The following is a 9,588-nucleotide window of genomic DNA, read 5'->3' as shown; positions in this document are numbered from 1 at the left end:
GAAAGATTTAGTCCCCTTCCATATCCTAAGCCAGCTGCCAATTTAGGGAAGGAACGACAAGTCCTAGAGGAATATGAAGGTACGGGGGACTTGGGGGTATTTTGACAGGCTCGCCCTGGAAGTTAGTACGGTGAGTCCAAACAAAAAATTCATGCTCTTGATCAAGCTTTCCTGCTTCCAAGAAGAGATGGAGACTTCTGGAAGAAGGATCCAGCAGTACCTGACTCCATTCAGGACCCTCTTGTCCTATAACTCCTTGAGGAAGTAAACAAGTTGAAAGCCGAACGTCAGGCTGAAATACCTAACTGGAACCAACCCAGGCCTGGCCCTCTTACAAGGAGGATCTTCGACACCCCCTCCAAGCAAAGAAAAGTAGAAGCTTGGCTTATAACTCTACATTGGAAGGGATAACCCAATTGAACACCTTAACCTCTTTGAGTCCACCATGGCATACTAGATGCACACTGACGAAGAGTGATGTCTTCTCTTCCCCTATACCCTCTTTGGTGGAGCTCTGAATCGGTATTGCTGTCTTCCACCTGAGATGGTAGACTCATTTGAGGAATTGAGGAAAATGTTTGTCTCTCAACACATCTTCCAGACAGATCGCTTGCATTCTGCAGATGACTTGTACACTATTCGCCAGAAGCCGGACGAGTCACTACAAAAGTATGCCGGCCGCTTCAGCCATGAGTGTTCTTGCTGCGCTGAGGCAGATGACAAGACCGCCCTTAAAGCTTTCACGGCAGGCCTACACGACTATTTCTTCAAGTACATGATCAATGCTAACACTTGGAAGACTTACTTTGAGGTGATGGCATAGGCTTACAACCGTGCCTCAGCCGAGGCAATGACATATCAAGGGAAACTCCCTACATCCATCCTTTATCAGCAAATGGGGAGTGGAAGTCAGATTCAACCGAATTAGAAAACCTCAACCTTCCAAACGGCGGTGACGCTTCCCCATGCCCTACCTAATACCTCGCCAAGTCAACATGCGTATCATTCTCATGGCAAGAGGAAAGACTTCTATCTTCACTAGTTTCATTTTAATAAAAAGAGTAACGGGCACTATCGCGATAACCAAGGGTATCGCCACAATAATGCTCGTCCCCAAACAGTTAATGCAGTGGGCCAAACACGTGTCAAGAAGGGTCCTACCCCGAGGTATGAGACATACACACCTTTGAATGCCACATGCACGACCATTTACCCCAGTATAGCTTACTTGATACCGAAGCCAAGGTCGAGGGAGCCAGATTACAAGTCCACGAAGAACACATGCATGTTTTGTGGTTACCACGAGTATAATGGCCATGACGACGAGAAATGTATCACCCTCCGTGATCATATTGAAGCTTTGGCACGTGAAGGAAAAATTGATCAAATTCCTTCTTCATCCTCTAAGGGATAACCGCAACGAATGCCAAGTGAATGTGATATATTCCATAAACGGTGGCCTAGCCATATCTAAATCTTCCAATAGGGCCATGAAAAATAATGAACGAACTTTGAGGCCTGGCCACCAAGTGTTTCACGTGGAAGACATCAGGGGAGGCAAGTATCAAAAGCCTAACTGGGATCCAATATGTTTCTACCCTGAGGAAGAAAGAGGTATCATCTATCTTCACAACGACCCACTGATCGTGGAGGCTCACATGGCCAACTTTGACGTACGACGAATCCTGGTAAACACGGGGGCGTCGGTCAATATCATGTTTGCTAAAGCTTTCAAAACATTTAATGTAGCTGAACACTTGCTCGATCATTTGGTTTCTCATTTGATAAACTTTTCCGGTGATATCGTGAAACCTTTAGGGAGCATACACTTACCCTTCACCATTGGTACATGCCCATTACACAGCCACCATCACCACTAACTTCCTGGTGGTTAACTGCCCAACAACATACAATGTCATTTTTGGGTGCACATGCATCAATGATCTCAAGGCCATGGTATCCACACATATGTTGTTGATGAAATTTCCAACCTCCCATGGCAACGGTTACATTAGAGGAGATCAACTTAGTGCACGAACATGTTACAACACTTCAGTCAAGCAATAACACTTGAATATACCCAAAGAAACACTTTCTATACATGACCAAGTTATAAAGACCAGCTTGGACAAAGCTAACTTAGATCTTCACGGTGGTAACAGTCAACTTAACGATCCTCGAGATGACTTTTCACCTAATAAGCACAACCTGCTGAAGAGTTGGAGAAGGTTTCTATCTCAAAAGATTATCCGGACCGCATAGTGAAGATTGACACCACTTTGTCACCACCCATTCTGTTGGCATTGATCTCTTTTTTTGCAAGAGAACACTAAAGTCTTCGCCTAGTCATACGAACACATACCACGCATCTCTCCCGATATCATCTGCCATCGCTTAAGTATTGGTCCCAAGACCAAGCCGGTGAGACAGAAGCAAAGATTTTATGATGCAGAACGATACGAGGTAATGAAGGCAGAAGTTGAAAAACTCAAAAGCATAGGCTTTATCCGTGAAGTCAATTATCCAACGTGGGTAGCAAATGTGGTCCTTGTTAAGAAAAATCCGACTTAAACAAAGGATGCCCAAAGGATAACTTTCCCCTTCCTCTCATTGATAGACTTATAGGCTCTACACCAGGGTGTGAACTCTTAAGCTTCATGGATGCTTACTCAGGGTACAACCAAAGCCTCATGAACCATTTGGACCAAGAACACACGACCTTCACTACTAACAGAGGACTATATTGCTATAAAGTCATGCCATTCGGCCTAAAGAATGCAGGGGTGACTAATCAAAGATTAGTCAATTCAATGTTCAGTTGAATAGATTGGGAAAAACATGGAAGTTTATGTTGATGATATGTTAGTCAAAAGCAAACATGCTGACTAACACATCACCAACTTGTCTGAAACCTTTTCCATTCTGAAGAAGCATTGAATGAGGTTGAACCCCAATAAATGTGCTTTCGAGGTGGGCTCTGGAAAATTCTTGGGCTTCATGATTAGCCAACGAGGCATTGAAGCTAACCCTAAGAAGATCAAAGCAATCATGGACATGAAAGAACCAATGACCTCAAAAGACATCTAGAGCCTTACCGGCAAGGTGGCAGCCTTGACCAGGTTCATCTCTAAGGCCACATACAAATGCGCTCCTTTTTTCAAAGCACTTAAGGGAAGTAAGAAGTAAATTATGTGGACAGATGAATGTGTTGAAGCATTTAAGAATCTCAAGGAATACATGAGTAAAACCCCTCTGCTTTCCAAAACTGAAGTTGGTGACACCCTAATTATCTATCTATCTGTCTCGGCTTCAGCAGTTAGTTCCGTCCTCATTCGTAGGGATGATAATATCGAACGACTTGTCTACTACGCTAGCAAGGCTCTACAAGATGCGGAGACACAATACTCCAACATTGAGAAATTAGCTCTAGCATTAGTCATGTTTGCTCGGAAACTTCGCCTCTACTTCCAAGCATACTCCATCATCGTGCTTACCAATCACCCCATTCGACAAATACTTCAGAATCCTGACACTTCAGGGTAAATGATCAAATGGGCAATAACACTGGGAGAGTTTCACATCTCCTACCACCCAAAGCCAGCTGAGAAGGGCCAAGCAGTTGCAGATTTCATCGCCGAATTCACTTATCCTGTTGACATTTCTCCTACACCTGAGGTAGTGGCTTCATTACCCCCGGAAGCCCAGAAGGAAGAACCAACACTCCCAGTATGGACTCTATATCTTGATGGCTCATCCAACTAACAAGGCTGTGGAGCAGGACTAGTCCTGACTACCCCCGTCAAAGTGGCAATGGAGTATGCTCTTCGCTTCAAATTCAAGGCGTCAAACAATGAGGCCGAGTATGAGGCCCTTTTAGTAGGCTTACGTTTGGTCAAACACTTTGGAGTTAAACAAATTAATATCTTCAGTGACTCCCAATTGGTGGTTAACCAAGTCACGAGCAACTTTGACGCTAAGGATAATTCCATGACAGCGTATTTTGCGCAAACGTAACTTTTGCTCAAACACTTCCACTACCAGATCATCCAAGTCCCTCAAGCAGCAAACAGTCATGCAGACGCTTTGGCTCGCCTCGCCTCAATAGTGGAAGACAAGATTGGGAGAAAAATTCATGTCGAATTGTTGGCAGCACCAAGCACCATGGTCGCAGAAGTGTGCAACTTGCAACAGGGGGATAGCTGGATCACCTCGATTTATAAATTCCTTGTTCATGACACCCTCCCAAATGATAAAGTCCAAGCTAAGCAGATTCGATACAAGTCTACCCGCTACCTGATCACTAATGACCAACTTTACAAGCGAGGTTTTAACCTAGCATACTTATGGTACCTCACACCTGCGGAAGCGGAATTGTCCTTCGAGAAATACATGAAGGAGTCTGCGGAGATCATGCTGGATCTTGATCCCTAGCATATAAGCCTTTTCGCCAAGGATATTATTGGCCAACACTCCACTAAGATGCCATTAGAATATCCCGCTCATGTGATAAGTGTCAATGCTACACAACTATTCATCACTCTCCTCCCGAGCCTCTTACTCTTATGATCAGCCCTTGGCCCTTTGCCCAATGGAGACTTGATTTGATCGGCCCAATGCTTGCAGGGAAGGGCAAGGTCCGCTATGCAATCATTGCAGTTGACTACTTCACAAAATGGGCTGAAGTAGAACCTTTGGCAACCATTACTGAGGCAAAAATAGAAGACTTTGTATGGAAGAACATCCTTTGCAGATTTGGCATTCCTAATGTGATAGTCACAGATAATGGGCGACAGTTCAACAACAAGAAGTTCAAGATGTTCTGTTCTAAGTTCAACATTAACTTATGTTTTGCCTTCCCAACTTATCCCCAATTCAACGGACAAGTTGAGGCCATCAACAAAATAATCAAGCGCACTTTGAAAACCAGCTTGGACAAGGCTAAAGGTTGTTGGCCATAATTTCTACCCCAAGTTCTTTGGTCATACCGCACTTCATATCGGACTTTAACAGGAGAAACTCCATTCTCACTTACCTTTGGTACAGAGGCCGTTATCCCAGTTGAGCTTAAGCAAGCAACGTTCCGAGTCCAGAACTACATGCAAAGTGAAAATGACAAACAACTCACCCTCAACTTGGATCTAGTCAAGGAACACAGAAACCAAGCTCACTTGACGAATGTTGCCTACAAGAAGCGCATCTCCAACTACTATAACTCAAGAGTCAAACCTCGCTTTTTCAAAGTAGGGGACTGGGTGTTGAAGAAAATACTACTCTATGACAGAGTCCCAAGTGAAGGCACACTCAGCCCAAATTGGGATGGACCTTTTGAAGTTATTGCATTAGTCGCCTTGGTTTCACAAGCTCAGGAGCTCCGATGGCAAGACCCTTGGCCATCCATGGAACGCTGATCACCTGAAGTACTATTACAAGTTGACTCACACTGTACAAGCGTTGATCTAAAGGAAAATGTCTATCCTCCTTAGACACCCTTAACACCTTCTCTACATCAGCCAGTTCCCATTCGGACAATTTGATGTTGCCTCGAGTCATTGCATAAAGGAAAATATTAGACGCAAGAAGAAACTACAACAAATAGCAAACAATGCGAACAATGGATACATTATAACCTACAGTCTGGAATTGAGTAAGAACACGTCACTCAGGCGTGACACCTCTAACATGCTCCCAATCATTATAAAGAAAGCACCAACGATTTTTCCAAGTGCAGTACGCCTTTTTCTTACCAAAGACAATACGCTCTCTTACTTCGACATGCACACTCAGCATACCCAGGGCATGCTTTCACCAGGCGCATCTTATAGCAGTAGCGCCATTGATGGAAGGTAGGCTCACCTAACCCACATTCCATCTAAATAATATAAAACCCGATCAAGGTATCCCAAAAACCAGGATTGAGTTGCCCAGGCGGATATCCAATGAAAGATAGAATCCGTTGCAACTAAGGGTGCAAAGGCAACTTCACCCCTAAGAGCTAAATATGGGTATGGCTTCAAAAATAACCCCCTCACCCACTGACATGAAGGAGGAAGAACCAATATTGGCTAGGGTTTGACAATTACGAAGATCATCCAATGTTTCTTTTGTACAAGACTCCAACAAAGGCCCTGAAGACTCCAACATTGCAAGCTCAAACCTAGAGCTAGATCTAGGGGATCCCTCATCCTTAGGACTTCCAAACTCTGACATCTACAACAAACAGAAACAAACTCTATCACTACATGAAAAATCGAAACATAAGGAAGTTCCTAGGGCGTAAAGAAAAGCTCAACCAGTTTATCATGTTCTCAACCAAATACATGAACACTCAAACAATTCAACAAGAATGAAAGTATGTGATCTAGTGGAGAAGACTACCAACCTGAAGATGGCGCAAAGCAATGCCAGAATCCCTCTCAACTAGAGAACACTTTGCCTTCAAAGATTACTACAAAATGAGCAAATGAAGGCAAGGTAAAGAGTGGAAACTTATCCTTCTTATATAAGTTCAACAGGATCAAAGAAATTCAAAATTCAAATTCAAACCATGAGAAAGCCCCACATGGAAAGTCTAGGGAATGTCAAACTTCAAATTTTCAGTTCCCCCACTCCAAAAATTAAAAAAATATAAATAAAAAAAAAAAAAAGGAGGGGGAACACATCAACTTCATCAATGGAAGACAACTACAATTCTCAAAAGGTTCACACACTCTTGATCAAGATAGTGTGAAGCAAAATCAATTTATGGTGACCAACACAAAGCTTCAACACAAAAGTTTCACCTACAAAGTTTCAACACAAAAGCTTCAACACCAAAGCTTCACCTACAAAGATTCAACATCAAACAAAGCTTCATCAATGGAGAGCAACTAAAATTCTCAAAAGCTTCACACACTCTTGATCAAGATAGTGTGAAGCAAAATCAATTTATGGTGCCTAACAAAAGCTTCACCTACAAAGTTTCAACACAGAAGCTTCACCTACAAAGCTTCAATACAAAAGCTTTACCTACAAAGCTTCAACATCAAAGCTTCACCTATTAAAAAACCAAATAAAATCGAAAATTCGAAAATTCAAAAAAAAAAAAAAAAAAAAAAGAAAGAAAGAAAGAAAGAAAGAAAGAAAGAAAGAAATGAGCATCGGCTTCCCTTTCTTTGGGCCTAACAACTTTCATACCAAAAATATATGAAGGAGGAGTTTTGGGCAACCACTTAGAAAGGAAAATGGTGAAGTTTTGTTTGGAAAATTGGCTACTAGCAAGGCACCTTCTTCGTCAACTCACTCGACCGGAGACTTGGAGGACTCCTACCATATACCACTACACCTTGGTACTCGAAAGTTTCGCGACTACTCAATGCCTTGGATTTTTCAAGTCTCCAATCGAGAAGTTTTCCTCACTCGGGAAATTAAGGGAGCACTACTTCAACCTACAGGGTCCTACCCACGAAGTTTTAACATGCAAACTTCAACAAAATAAAAATTCAAAGAACTTAGTGAAGGATGCCTTAGTGCATTTAACACAACACGTTGAATGAAGTAAAGTTTATTTATTGATATCTTCGATAAATTACAAATACGTGCATACACATGAGTCAAAACAAACAAACATGAGGGGGCTTCACAAAGGTTGCTCAGGAGAAGTCTCAGCACTCGGCAAAGCCTCAAAAATATAAAGCACCGGAGGATGGTCATTTGGAGCCTCAGTACTGGGCAGAACCCCAGAAAGAGGAGGCACCAGAGGTTGATCATTTGGAGATTCAGTACGTGGTACAACCCCAGAAGACCAAGGCAATAAATGCCTTTCGAACAAACTCACAAATCTCTGATGATCACTTAAAATCTGACCCTCGAATTCCTGTAACTGGTCAAGCTTTCTCTTAATGTTTGTAGCATAGCTATGTGCGAGCATGTGCAACTGTTTATTCTAGTGCTTAAGCCCTCTGATCTCCTGTTTGAGACTTATCACTTTAACCGCCAATGATTCAACTTGGCAGGTTCGAGCAAATAGGCGTTGGGCCATATTAGACACAGAACCCGCACACTGAACACTGAAAACCAGAGAATCCTTAACAGCCAACTCATCGGACCGTTTGGAAAGTAATATGTTGTCTTTGGGAGTGAGAAGATTATTGGCCACCACCGCAGTGGTCATATCATTCTTCACCATAGAGTCCCCAATAGTAAGGGGACCAGTAGGAGATAAGAAGGATGGGCGCCATATGTTATCTTGAGGAGACATGGCTACCTCTTCCACAACATTTAAGTCCAAACGACGGTCGGACGAGCCAGACATTCTTAGAAAAGGTGAAGAAAAAAAATGAGGTATAGTAAGTCTCAGAAGTACGAAAATAAGGGAAGAATTCCTACAAGTAGTAACTCTCTGAACGTACTTCTTGAACACAATTGATGCCTCTATAAAAGAAAGGGCAATATGGCCGTTTGTTCAAAAATCGAAGAGGCACCACTCTCCCAATTTTGAAAAGCAGATTTCCCTGAGTAAGGTTTATTAGCAATCTTCACAAGTGACATCAGTTCCTTGGATACCAAGGATAACTTTGCCAAAGAACTCTGACAAAGTTAAGACGCGTAAATTTTGAAAGTCCAGTTACCCTACTATTACCCACAAGGGTAAAGGAACAGCACCACTGCTTGATAATTGGAAAATCCTTATGTGTGTCAACCTTTGTGCTCCGGGGCAAAGCAGACTTGCAAAAATGCCCAACCTTTCTTCACATTCGAGAAAACACTCCCAACAAGATTACTTGCCCAAAAATCGACGAGGCACCGCATCTTCGAATCTCGAGAACCATATCCCCAACAAGATTGCCTACTCAGAAATCGGAAAGGCACCGCTCCCCGAACTTCGAGAGTCAGATTTCCTTGGATAAAATTTGTCCATAATCCTCACACACAACATCAGCTTTCTGGATAGCACAAACCACTTTTTTAAAGTGCTTTGACAAAGTTAAAACACGTGAATCTTACAGCGACCACTACATTGCTTTGACCGAGAAGGGTAAAGGAACAGCATTACTACTCGCTGTTGGGATAATTCCTATATATGTCGACCTCCATCCTCCATAGCCAGGTAGACCTGCCAAATAAAAAAAATGCTCAACCCTTCCTCACATTCAAAATGGCACTCCCAATCTAGCCTCTCGAAATACTCCGTTTTCTTTTCCCTCTATAATACCCCTGCCAACCAACCACATAAGAGCAAGAATATCTCATATCATCAGGGTTGAAAGCAAAAGTATCCTATATCATGCTTTTTCCCTGTCTTTTCCTTTGCCCTTGCTCTTACCTGCAGGACAAGGAGAAAGAATGCAATCAGTCTGAACCTGAAATCAAACTTCCGATCTAGAACTGAGTGCCCAGAACCTTTGCCTGGTTGCTTGCCTAGCATTAATCTCGAGTACTCATCCTCAACTATTGTCAAGGTTATGAATTTATTCGGAAAATACCTCATAACAGTTGGTACGATATTGGCTTTTTACACTGAAGCTACCAAGCATGGATGAGTCGCTAAGAAGTAGTGCTCTAAAGGACCATTTAAATGCAAAGGTTGCGCACCATTTCTGCTGTACAAAA

The sequence above is a fragment of a genome, unplaced genomic scaffold, assembly GCF_019419815.1.
Source record: "Pyrus x bretschneideri cultivar Hongxiangsu unplaced genomic scaffold, Pyrus_bretschneideri_v1 Contig20, whole genome shotgun sequence".
Lineage (NCBI taxonomy): Eukaryota > Viridiplantae > Streptophyta > Magnoliopsida > Rosales > Rosaceae > Pyrus > Pyrus x bretschneideri.
This window is presented reverse-complemented; position numbering follows the sequence as displayed.